The sequence below is a fragment of the Myodes glareolus genome, chromosome 27 (genome assembly GCF_982192425.1).
Source record: "Myodes glareolus chromosome 27, mMyoGla1.1, whole genome shotgun sequence".
NCBI classification, from domain to species: domain Eukaryota; kingdom Metazoa; phylum Chordata; class Mammalia; order Rodentia; family Cricetidae; genus Myodes; species Myodes glareolus.
In genome coordinates, this window is record NC_142052.1 from 44,133,999 (window position 1) to 44,146,300 (window position 12,302).

At 46.1% G+C, this 12,302-nt stretch overlaps 1 non-coding gene across 1 annotated transcript; it reads right to left on the reverse strand.

The window, feature by feature from the left end:
* Positions 1-2,260: 2,260 nt before the first annotated feature.
* Positions 2,261-2,333, reverse strand: Trnak-cuu (transfer RNA lysine (anticodon CUU)). The gene has a single exon. It is a non-coding gene; the product is annotated as a tRNA-Lys (tRNA).
* Between the last annotated feature and the right edge of the window lie 9,969 nt (positions 2,334-12,302).

The window sequence follows — 12,302 nt, forward strand, 5'->3', positions numbered from 1 at the left end:
CGGCATACACAGTTGGGAGGGCTGTGAGAGTGAGGAGGGAGAGGCCAGGGCCATGCCTGGGGTGCAGTCACTGCGCTTGAGCCAGTGCCACGCCTGAACAGTTGAATCATCTCTGTGCATGGTTCCTACTATTGCTGAGACCACAGAAGGAAAAAAAAAAAAAAAAGAACAGCGACGGAGGTGGTGGGGAATAGAGGGTGCAGGACAGGGACCCAGAAAAAGTCAGTAAGTACAGTACCCTGTGTCCTCTCGTTAAACTTCTGAGCATCTGCAGTACACGTATCTACCACGATCTCCAAGGCACTTCCATTAGCAAGTATATTAATTAGAGTCGTCTTGCCAGCCCAGATCTCTTATCTGAACGGAAGACTCCTTGGGTCTTTGTCTTCATGGCCAGAACGCACTGTGGTCAAGACATTCGTGTTCAGATGTGTGTCCTCACACAGCTGTAACCCCTGACAGAGTCCTGGGTGGAATCCTGGTACAATCACAATCACTCCATTTGGGACACTCATTCTGTTTCGTCCTGGTCTTCACTGTCTTGGATCATTTTCTTCTCCGACGTGACTCTTTCCCACTAGGGGGTCCCAGGACCTTGGGACAAGTTTACTGATGTGTATAGCTCTGGCTTGAGAGTGGTGTGGTTCTTAGATTGCTTTCAGGCAGTTTAGGCACATTACAGCCTGCCTTCTTCCTGGCTGTACCCTGCAGAGGCAATTGGAGTTCGGGGAGTTCTTCCACCTGGTGGCCTGTGCAGAGCCAGCTTGTTAAAAGCCTCCGTACAGCTCAAGGCTTTGTTGGAGCTCGGTGCTCTGGCGATGCACCGAACCCACCGATGGTCAGGCTGCAGGAATTGCAGGGGTTTGCCTCTCTCTGCATAATTTTTTTAGATTGGCTAGACGCCCACATTTCTGAAGAAAAATGGAGAAACAAAGGCCAGAAAACAAAACAAGGCCACAACTCCTCAACATTGTGAGACAGTATGTGGCCTTTACCCAAACTTTAGAGAGGAAGGGTGTTCTCCATGCTGCAGCCACAGAGGACACCCGGCCAGAAGAGCTGCCGTGAGCTGGGAATGCCAACAGCCTGACCATCATTCCTTTTGTATAGGAATGGAGCACTTTATGATAAAAAAAAATAGACACACTGAATAAGCCAATTGGCCACGATACCAATACAAGAGAGCTAGGGGCAGCAATGAACAATCTTCACGATTTAACTTACTAGGTGGATTTAGAACCACCTAGGAGACTGACGAAGTATACCTCTTCATTTCCAAAGATTAACTGAGTGCAGAAGACCCACCCTGTACGTGGGTGATAGACCCTATGGGCTGGGCTGGAGAACACAATAATAGAAGAAACCCAGCCAACAGCCAACAGTCCCTTCTGTTTCTTGTCTGCCCCGAAGGTCCTGTGTCACATGATCCCGTCCTCATGACACCCTGTCCAAGGGAACAGCGTCAAGTAGCCATGGAAACATGAGCAAGACAAAAACTAATCATCCTTCCTTTCAAATTGTTAGGTGCTCTGGTCACAGAAAAGAGAAAAAGGCCTAACATAGAGAGGTCCAAACCCAGGCAGTCCTGGGCCAGAACCCAACCTGCTGTTTTAATGATCACCACACCTCTGACACTAACCACCTCTATACTGTTGTGTTGGAAAGAGTGAACAGATGGCAAGAGAAGGAGAAGAAGCTTTCCCACAGTGCTCACCTCTGGCAGCCTCTCTGATGATGTCACACCGCCAACGGACTAGAACCTGGGAATGAGGAGTTTAGTTCCCATCTGCCCTCCAGTCTCTTCTGCATACAAGCCAAAGGTCTCAGAGAGCACCAGGGCATTACCTCATTCCAAAGCGCTCACCTAGATACCCAACCAGAGTTTCTGTACTTTCGGACTTGGACCATGGGACCTCACCCCTGGCTACAGGCCAGTTCCTTTGCAGCATCCAAACTGTCCAAAATAAAACATCGCCAGGACTCTTTCATCTGGGTCGCATGAATTGAGATGCAACTTTCTTTCTTTTTTTTTTAAATATTTTTTATAGTTTATTTAACTTTATTTTATGTGCATTGGTGTGAAGGTGTCAGATCCCCCGGAACTGGATTTTCAGACAGTTGTGAACTGCCATGTGGGTGCTGGGAATTGAACCCGGTTCCACTGGAAGAGCAGTCAGTGCTCTTAACCTCTGAGCCATCTCTCCAGCCCCATAAATATTTGAGACTAAATTTGATTGCTCGCTCAGACAAAAACAAGCGCCGCCCAACGTGGGGCTCGAACCCACGACCCTGGGATTAAGAGTCCCATGCTCTACCGACTGAGCTAGCCGGGCAGGCGAGATGCAACTTTCTATCCAAGGACTAAAACGTGAGTTGAAAGTAGGTGTTACTAGCCAAGTGTGGTGGTGCACACCTTTAATCCCAGGGCTTGGGAGGCAGAGGCAGGTGGATCTCTGAGTTCGAGGCCAGCCTGGTCTAAAGAACTATTCCAGGACAGCCAAGCCTGCAAAAAGAAACCTTATTTCAGAAAAGAAAGAAAGAAAGGAAGAAAGAAAGAAAGAAAGAAAGAAAGAAAGAAAGAAAGAAAGAAAGAGGGAGGGAGGGAGGAGGGAGGGAAGAAGGGAGGGAGGGAGCGATTAATTATGCTTAAAGTCACTAGTCCCTATAAACAACCTAATTACAAATTCTTATCCAAAATGCTTGCCAGGAATGAAGCAGAAGCAGCATGGAGAAGCCCAAAGGTAAGCTTCACACGGCTGTTAATAATTCCAGGGACAGAAACAGGCTCATAACTTGGAACAAAATCACCACGTACACTCTGCACTGCTAGTGGCAGCTCCCCCTCCACGGTGCTCCAAAGAGACCTTCCAGACAACCGACCATACAACCCTCACGCTATTTATGTGAGAGCTGCGTGGCAACAAAGGCAGTCATCGCCTCCATCCTTTGACCTGGGAGACACGATTTGGTTTCTTCCCATAGGTCTGTCGGTCACGGTCTGCCGCCATTTGATGACGGCTTCTTCTGAAAGATCAACATGAGGACGGTGTGAAGATCTGAACGGAGGAGCGTGGAGGCCATCCTTCTTTCTTTGGAGAATGAGACAAAAAGAAATTAAAATTCCATCATTTTGCTGATCGATTGAGAGGGTCCTGTGACTAGAGACAGAGCCTATGACCTCCGTTTCCTCCTCTGTGGAAGGGAACCACGGGGCCCCATCTGACATGATGAGGTAAACCTGACCTGGAATGCTACAGCAGGCGGGAAGGCTGGCCCCACAGCCCTTCCCTCACACCACTCTGGCTTTTTTTCTCTCCGTTAAAAAGAGGAGGAAAAGCAACGGCGGGTGCTGGGAATAGTCGTGCTGAATTCATGCTTGCAGGGATAAGTTCTCCTTAAGTTTAGGCTGTCCTTTTTTTTTTTTTTCTACCTCGGGATGGAGGAGAGATTGGTTTGTCCTCCCCAGTTTCCAGACCCACATGTAAATTCTATCAGAGAACAAAACCCGAAGGGAGGAGAGGAGGAAAATAAATCTTTTGTTTTTGAGGCTAAATAGCCCAAAATGCAGCTAGAAAAGAAGTTCCGTCAAGTTTCAGCTTTCACCAACCGAGCGGAGACAAAGCTAACCCCGCCCCTCGCCGTGCCCCCTGACCCCACTGCAGAGCGGACTGTTCCCTCAGCTTCAGGATCCCCAGGAGAGGGCTGGCTGCCTTTGGGGGTTGGGAAAGGAAAGTTTTAGCACCAGACCCAGATTCCAAATGACAGTGAGAAATTGCTGATAAATATTCACGAGCCGTGTTTTGTGTCCGATGCAGTTTTCATGCAAGAAGGGTTTAGAGAGGAATAGATTATAGAAATTACCCTCCTGCCACCCCCTTTGGAAATACAGGACTCAAATTGTAAATATTTAGCAGGGTGAACCCCTTTTCCTTCCGACTCCAGTGTCACCCTGTATACATTAAACTCATTCTTCTCATTTAACAAGGCCCACTGTGTTTCCTCCAGCTCCGTTCAGTTGGGACTACGGTTCTGTGTCCACAGAGGCCCACAGAATGTCCATAAATCCTCCTGGTCCCTAGAACACAATTGATAGTGAGTCTATGCAGTTCAAGTGGCAACTGTCCACAGCCCTGGGGCTGGGAAAGGCTTGTGTCTGCTCTCTCAGTCAGATCCACCTCACAACAGAAAGGGGTAAGAATCTGAGATGGTTTCATTCATGGGGGAGGTATGCCTCCTTCCCCACAGCCAGTCCAAACGTAGCTGGAATACTTGAACTGGCTGCAAGTGGAGGCAGAAAGGGCTCGGAGACTAGAAGCAGAGACCAGGGTTTTAAGGGCCATCTTTGACCGGTCTTCTCTCTCATCAGCTTTAGCAAAACGGAAATATGATTCGTCATCTAGACAGATGAGGAAAGTGAGATTGGAAGGCGCCCATCCAGCAGTGTGTGGGAACTACACAGCCCTGAACTGGGACGTCTCTGTGAAGTTGTGGGGCTTGTGGGCCCAGCATAATAAAGCAGGGCTGAGATAAATGAAGGTAGAGACAATCACTGTGTGGCACATCTTGTCTCTGTAGCAGGCTTTCTTCAGACCCACCAACCAGTTCCCAAATCATGATGTGGAGACTTCTTCTTAGTTATCAATGCTCAACCTTAGCGTAGGCTCATTTCTGGCTTTTTTCCTTTAACTTGAATTAACCTGTTAATTCAAGGTTGGGGAATCTTTGTTAGCCAATGATCTAGGAAGAAGAAGAAGAAGAAGAAGAAGAAGAAGAAGAAGAAGAAGAAGAAGAAGGAGAAGAAGAAGAAGAAGAAGAAGAAGAAGAAGAAGAAGAAGAAGAAGAAGAAGAAGAAGAAGACGAAATAGGACAAATTGAATGGGATAATAGATAATTTAATGTAAACTTATTCACATTATTCGCACTAATAATAATAATGGGTAATACAGTGAATACTTTATGAACTATTATTTATGGACAATTTACATTGGTATAGTTTTTGTTTATTGATACAGTTCAAATTGTATTTGTTATTTCTGTTTACAATATTTGTGCACCTATTCAAAGTTATTTTGTCAGATTGTATATGTAATGGACTGTCCTGTCCCTTTAAGAGACAAGCCACACCCACTCCCTCCCCTGTCTACCACTGAAGCAAGTGGGTCTTCCTTCCTGCTTGCAGCCCAAGTCTTTTCCTTCCCATCTCTCTCCCAAAGAGGTAGTTGCTGTCACTGCTCCTCCCTTCTCCCCCTTTGGTTTTCTCTCTCTCTCTCTCTCTCTCTCTCTCTCTCTCTCTTTCTTTCTCTCCCTCTCTGCCCCTCTGCTCTTCTCCCTCCCCCTTCTCCCCTTCTCTTCTATAAAATAAATATCTAACCTCACTCTACATGACGTGTGTATCCATCTCAGTCTCTCACCTGCCCCGTGGCCCCCTGCCTGGGACCCAGCTGCCTTTGTGGCCTGCTGTGGTCTTGGGACCCACTGCCTGCTGCCACGTGGGGACCTGCAGTGTTTTACTCAAACCTAAAAATATACATGCATGTTTCTACCTCTGTTTAAGACATTTTGTATATTGATACAATTTTAGGGTATATTTTCATATTGCATTATATATTATTCCTACCTCTGATCAAGATACTTATACATTGTTTACATTTTGAGGTCATTGTCCTCATTTGCTGCACATTTGTTTGCAGATTATTTAATATTCTGACATGAAGTCTTGGTCTTTAAGTTATATAGGCATTAAGTATTGTAGGTCAATAGTTATTTATGTTTGTTATACATAGTCAGATTAACTAGGTTCTTTAGATACAGAGAGATTGTGGTCCTCCTAGAAAGGTAATCTTCAACCACTTCAAGGATCCGTAGAACATGGCATTTAAATAACTTAGGGTTCTGTTGACGTGAGACGCAATTGCTCCTGACAGTACCAATCTATTTCCAAGAAAATGTTGAGCACCGAAGACACTCCACTTGGAGTTTGTTTTCTTCTTGTGCTGGCACAATTGGCCTTTGGGCAAAGAAATGCCCATGCCTCAACCACTGACAGAGTACCTGGTGTCCAGACAGGACATGCAGGACACAAGAAAAAGGACTGCCAAACCTTGCCAAGACAGGGTTAAATGGCTCTAAAAATTTTCCTGCCTCTAAAAATGGTCTGTCAGTTACTCTAGGCCTTAGCCAAAGTTGGTTGCTTCAACATTGCAAATGAGACTTTGGGTGATTGTTCAGGTAGCTAATTGTCTCTGTCACATACTACTTGCTTTGGAAGCTGCTTGATTGCATTTCCTGACTACTCAAGTAATATTATCTCCCTTCTCAGGCCTTCGATGGGGTTGAAGATTGGATAGCTGCAGTTACCTGCCTCTTATGGTTTAGCCAAGCCAATTTCAGATGCAAGACTTAGACTCTTTAAAACAGAATGTTTATTTAAAACATTTATCATGTTTCCTTGCTTAATATTGTTTAAGTTGGTTGTAATCTTACTTGATATCTGTTCCTATTGTATATAGTTTTGTATTGGGTTTGGATGTCTCTTATTTAGACAAAAAGGGGAAATGATGGAGAATTTTTGTCAGCCAGTGATCAGGTTAAGGCATGACCTTCTGGTTACCCAGAGAAAATGCCGGGTAGGCCAAGATTCAGTCTCTCTCTGTGGTTCCTGTGCTACACCACTGAGCTTGGATTTCTCGTTCCTGTTTCATGAGTTTGCCCCTTTTAATAAAGAAAATTACAATTGGTCTATCTTTTAGTTAGCCTGATTTTTTTTTTGAACCGAGATAATTCAACAACCTGTTTCTCTTCATCTATGTTTTGCCTTGGCTTTTTACCTTTCTTTCATTCTGCCTGTCCTACTCAATGTCTGGTGTCAAGGGGTGAGCTTTGACAAGTACACCACTTACCAGGGTAGGGGCAGGAGGATTAGAAAAATGTTAAGTAGGAGGAACAGATATAAGAAAGAATCACTAAGACATAGGCTAGTAATGGAAGGGCAACCCAGCGAATACTGAATGCGGAATTCATTCTTTTTTCTTTCCCATTCAATTTATACCCCAATACAGAAAGGGGAAGAAGACAAAAGACTGCTTTAACATGATACAAAGGACAACTAGAACAGTTATTTGCTTCAATACTTGGAGCCATCAACTCATTAATCCATGAGAAAAGCATTCTGTTGTTTAGGCAGTGAACCCACCCTAGACCAAGAATCCTGAAGGCAGCCCTTCCCTAGGTCAAACCTCTTAATTCAAAAGCAGGAGCAGAAGTATGCTTGAATTTCCTGACCTTTGGTCAGGATGGAATGGATTTACCTGTATGGTTCATCTTGATGTCAGAAAGACCAAGTAACCACACCCTAGGTCAGGCTGAGCAGCCATAGTTGTCAATAATTTTGAGCAACCTCAAACGCTCTGACCTTCAAACAAGGTGGAACTTAGTTCATTTTTGGGACTCTACAGTCTGACTGGCAGCTGCCTGGCTGGTCCCTCCTTCTCTTTCTCCCTTCTTCTCTCCTTGTCTCTCCTCCCCTCCCCACCCTCCCTCCCCTCCCCTCCCCTCCCCCTCCGCTCCCCTCCCCTCCCCTCCTCTCCTCTTCTCTTCTCTTCTCTCTAGCCTAGATTCTGCCTATTATTTATTCTCTCCACCTGCCAGCCCTGCCTATCCCTCCTCTGCCTAGCTAATGGCCATTCAGCTTTTTATTAGACCAATCAAGTGCCTTAGATAGGCAAGGTGCAACTGTTACCATTTATAAAGAGGTGGTGAGGGACAACAGGAGACAGATAGATACGCCATGCAGAGAGTATAGAGTTTATTTAGTGGGTTATGGAGGGGAAAGGGAAGGGGGAAGAAGAGAGAGAGAGAGAGAGAGAGAGAGAGAGAGAGAGAGAGAGAGAGAGAGAGAGGCAGGCAGAAGCTTCCTCTCCAGAAGGGCAGGGTGGGACCACTAGAGAGGAGGTGGAAGGAAGTGGGGGGAGGTTGGGAGTGGGTGGAGCTTGTCTCTTAAAGGGACAAGGTACCAAGGGCCAGCAGATTACAACCGCAAGACATCTTTACATAACTAAATAAATACAGCATAAACAAACGTAACACACAGTTTTACACAGTTAAAGTAATATTCCACCACATCTCATTGGCATCACCTAGCTTCTCTCTCACGTTAGCCTTGTGGACTAGGTGCTTTCTCAGTCCCCGGGAGGTTAGGAAGGGGTTCAGGAAGCTGAGTAACCAGTTCAAGGCCACCTGTAACAGCACTGGTGCGGCCTTACCTTGAACCTAGGTTACTTTATGTGAACTTGGGCAGGATAGTCCCCATCTCTAAGCAGTGATTCTTCAGAGAATCTTGGGCTACCTACCATCCTTGACTCTTCTAACAGACCAATGTACTCAATACCAGATGTCAACTAGTGGATGGACAAGTCCATGGCCGGGTCATCCCTGCAGTTCATACACTCACACAAGGCCCTTATTGTAATGGTTTAATAAAATGCTGCAGGTCCCCGAGCAGTAGCAGGCAGTGGGCAGCAGGTCCCTAGACCACAGCAGGCCACAAAGGCAGCTGGGTCCTAGGCAGGAAGCTGCATGGTGGGTGAGAGACAGAGACAGACAGGCAGGCCATGCAAAGTGAGGTTGGATATTTATCTAGTGGGTTATGGAAGGGAAGGGGAGAAGGGGGAAGAGCAGAGAGAGAGGCAGAGAGAGAGAGAGAGAGAGAGAGAGAAAGAGACAGAGAACAGAAGGGGGATGGGGAGAAATGGGGAGAAGGGAGAGACAAAGCTGCCTGAGAGAGAGAGAGAGAGAGAGAGAGAGAGAGAGAGAGAGAGAGAGAGAGAAGGACTCAGGCTGGAAGTTGGACAGAAAGAAGTGGGCGTGGCTTGTCTCTTAAAGGGACAGGACAGACCATTACACTCACAGACTTCCCCTTCCAGGGCCAGGGTCTCTTATCAGTCACAGCAGGAACTCAGCCCGTAGAGTCCACTCATAGAAGGAATCACATTGAGCGGCTGCAGGCAATGGAGCCGGCCAGAGGGACCCGGCTTTTTCCAAGCAGAGGAATTACTCTTCCAGACACCCAGACTCTCTGGCTCTGTGGGAAAAGCCAGAAGAAAAGCCACTCTGCAGTCGGGTCGCAGGCAGCATCTATGACATCCTGCCAGCCTCGGGCCCACGCCCCTCAATCAGCTCATTCTCCTTGCGTCTTCCTCAGAGTGCTGCTGTCTCTCTCACAGGCTCTCCAAGAAGGAAGCTGGGTCAGAGCAGACTGGGGCAACTTAGCTGTCTAGTGATCTCCCTAAAAGACGATTTAAAAGGTTTGATTCTGTGGGAGTGGCTGAGGACACACCAAAACCAGAATGGCCTCAGAGTCTCCGGAGTGATTTCCTGTCTCATCTTCACTCCCGCTGCCACCAGCTTCTCCCAAAATATGAGACGCAGGTAATCCGCAAAGCCCCGTTGACATGTGAGATTACATCCCAAGTTGTCATAAACACACTAGGAGAGAGAGAGAGAGAGAGAGAAAGAGAGAGAGAGAGAGAGAGAGGCAGACACACACACTGCCGTTAGAGGAAGGGACTCAGCCACTGAACCTCCCAGGGACGCTTTACCGACTCTTTGCCTCGGTTTCCTCCAAAGTAAAAATGAAGTCCAGCCTAGCATGTGCCCAGCTTGGTTGTAGGAGGGGCTTGGTGACTTAAACCTTCAAAACCGGAATCCCCAGACCTAAATTTCTATAAGATAAAATGCTTTTCTGATCCCGTGTCCAGAGAGCAGCTGTCATAGTCCGTAATCAGTAGTTTACTGGTCCAACTTAGATAGATTGGTCCTTTTAAAAAAGATTTATCTCTAAGTTATGTGCCTGTGTCGGCTACGTGCATTTGAGTGCGGCTGCCATCAGAAGCCAGAAGAGGGGGTCAGACGCCCTGGCAACTGGAGTTAGAAGGGGTTGTGTGCTGTCCAGCATGGGTGCTGGGAGCGGAACTTGGGTCTTCTAACCTATGCCCTGCAACAGCCAGCAAAGGGACTGCATGGGAAATATTGATGGGGGGGGGGGTGACGGGGACCCTAAAGGACCCAGTTATGGAGAGCCAAGAGAAATGCCATGTCTCCACCTACAGCCCAAGCAAGGACCGGTTAGTTGCTCAGCTACTTCCAAGCCAAAGACTTTCAGCAGTCTGGTCTCCCTTATAGGTGATACAGAAACTCCCTTCTGCAGACCAAGGGAGAACTGGACCCTAGGGTATGACTTCCAGTTCTTCACAATGACATCTTGCTATCACCTTTCCGTTAACCCTGGGCAGGAAAGTCAACGGTCAGGTAGAAGCCAGAACTTACTGGTACTATTTATCTGGGGGGGTGAGGGGGGAATGTTCCATGGGCCTGAGGGCAGCTGCGGTTCAGTAACGGGGCCTTGAATCACGTGACCTAGCTATGCTTCACTTCGCTCCGCCCCCTTAGCCTCTTAGGATGGTAGAGATTCTGGTGCAAGCTGACTTTGGGCAATGAGGGAAAAAAACCCACTGAGGGTTTTTTTTTTTTTAATGTATTCTTTTGATTAAATATGTTTACATTTACTTGTTTATGGAAATAGGGCACACACGGCCTGGTGTATATATGGAGGTCAGAATAAAACTTTTGGAAGCTGGTTCTCTTCACCGTGTGGGTTTCAGAGATCAAACTCAGGTCATGAGGCTTGGTGGCAAGCGCCTTTACCTGCTGAGCCACGCAGCCAGCTGTCTCTCCCTTTAAAAAAGAAAAATCCTTGTTTTATGTGTATGGATGTTTGCCTGCATGTATAACTGTATGTACACATATGTATACCACATACATGCCTGATGCCCATGGAGACCAGACGGAGGTGCTGGGTCCTTTGGATTAGGGTTAAAGGTGGACTGTCATATGGGTGTTGGGAATTGAACTCAGGTCCTCTACAGGAGCAGTCAAGCGCTCTTAATTCGTGAGTCATGTCTTCAGCCCAGTACCAGCCTTTTGAAAACAATGTATTTTATGAACTTATTTAGGTTTCAGAGATTTTTTTTAAGTTGATTTGATTTTACAACCGAGAGAAAAAAATATGGTTTGTGCTTACTGGCCTTTACCCCTGGGCCCAGGGAGCTTCACAGATCAAACTGGGAGACTAACACCCACTTATCACATTATTGTAATTACACCTTTCCCTTAATAAGACCTAGCAGCTGACTGGAGGGTTTTCAAGGCCATGGTCACGACTGGACTTTCTTAGTAACCTCCTTGGCAGGCTAAAGTCACATTGGGCCAGGGAAGGTAAATCACTGTGAACCCAGAGATCCAAGGATGGAGCAAAACCGGGGCAGAGACCTGTGACCCCAAGCATATCAGGACTATGATCAACTGCGTAGCATGCTCCTGCATTAAGACTAAGAGGTTCAGATGTGATGAACCACCTCTTCAGCCGTTAGATAACGCCAGTTAGCCACCTACAACTTGCCTAGCTCTTTAATTTTATTTATAATTTCATGAATTTGTAGCAACTCTCTATATAAATGTATTTTTTAAAGGGGAGATGATGCGGGATTCCCCTCTGTATGCTGTGAATGTTTTTTTAAGTATTTATTTATTTATTATGTATACAATATTGTGCCTGCAGGCTGGAAGAGGGCACCAGACCTCATTACAGATGGTTGTGAGCCACCATGTGGTTGCTGGGAATTGAACTCAGGACCTTTGGAAGAGCAGGCAATGCTCTTAACCTCTGAGCCATCTCTCCAGCCCCTATAAATGTATTTTAAGAGAGTTTTTTCTTTTATAGTCTAAAATTATATGTCTACATTAAAAACCTAGTGTCAATGCCAAGTGTCTTAATGTGTTTAAATTTAATGTTAAAAATAAGGGTTTCCTTGTATTTTCAGGTCAACCTGACAGGGTGATGCACATTTATAATCCCAGCCCACAGGAGGCAAAGGCAGGAGAGTCAGGAGTTCAAGGCCAGTCTGTGATATATATCAAGTGGAAGGCCAGCCTGTCATCTGTAAGATCCTAGGTTTGTGGGGGGGGGGGTTTCTTTTTCCTTCCTTTCTTTCTTTTTCTTTTCTTTTCTTTTTCTTTTTGACAAAACAAAATACCAAAACTCAAAACAAAATTAGGAAAGGAAATTTCTTAGGCTAACTAGGTTTATTTAAACTGAAAGTTTACTTAAACTCTGTGGGATTATTTATTTGCACTAAATTTTACTCATTTCTCAATCCTGGGCCCTTAGACACAGGGTGACAACCTAGGCTTCATTATCCACTCGGATCATACTGTCTTTGGCAGTGTCTCTGAGGTGCCAGGGCTTG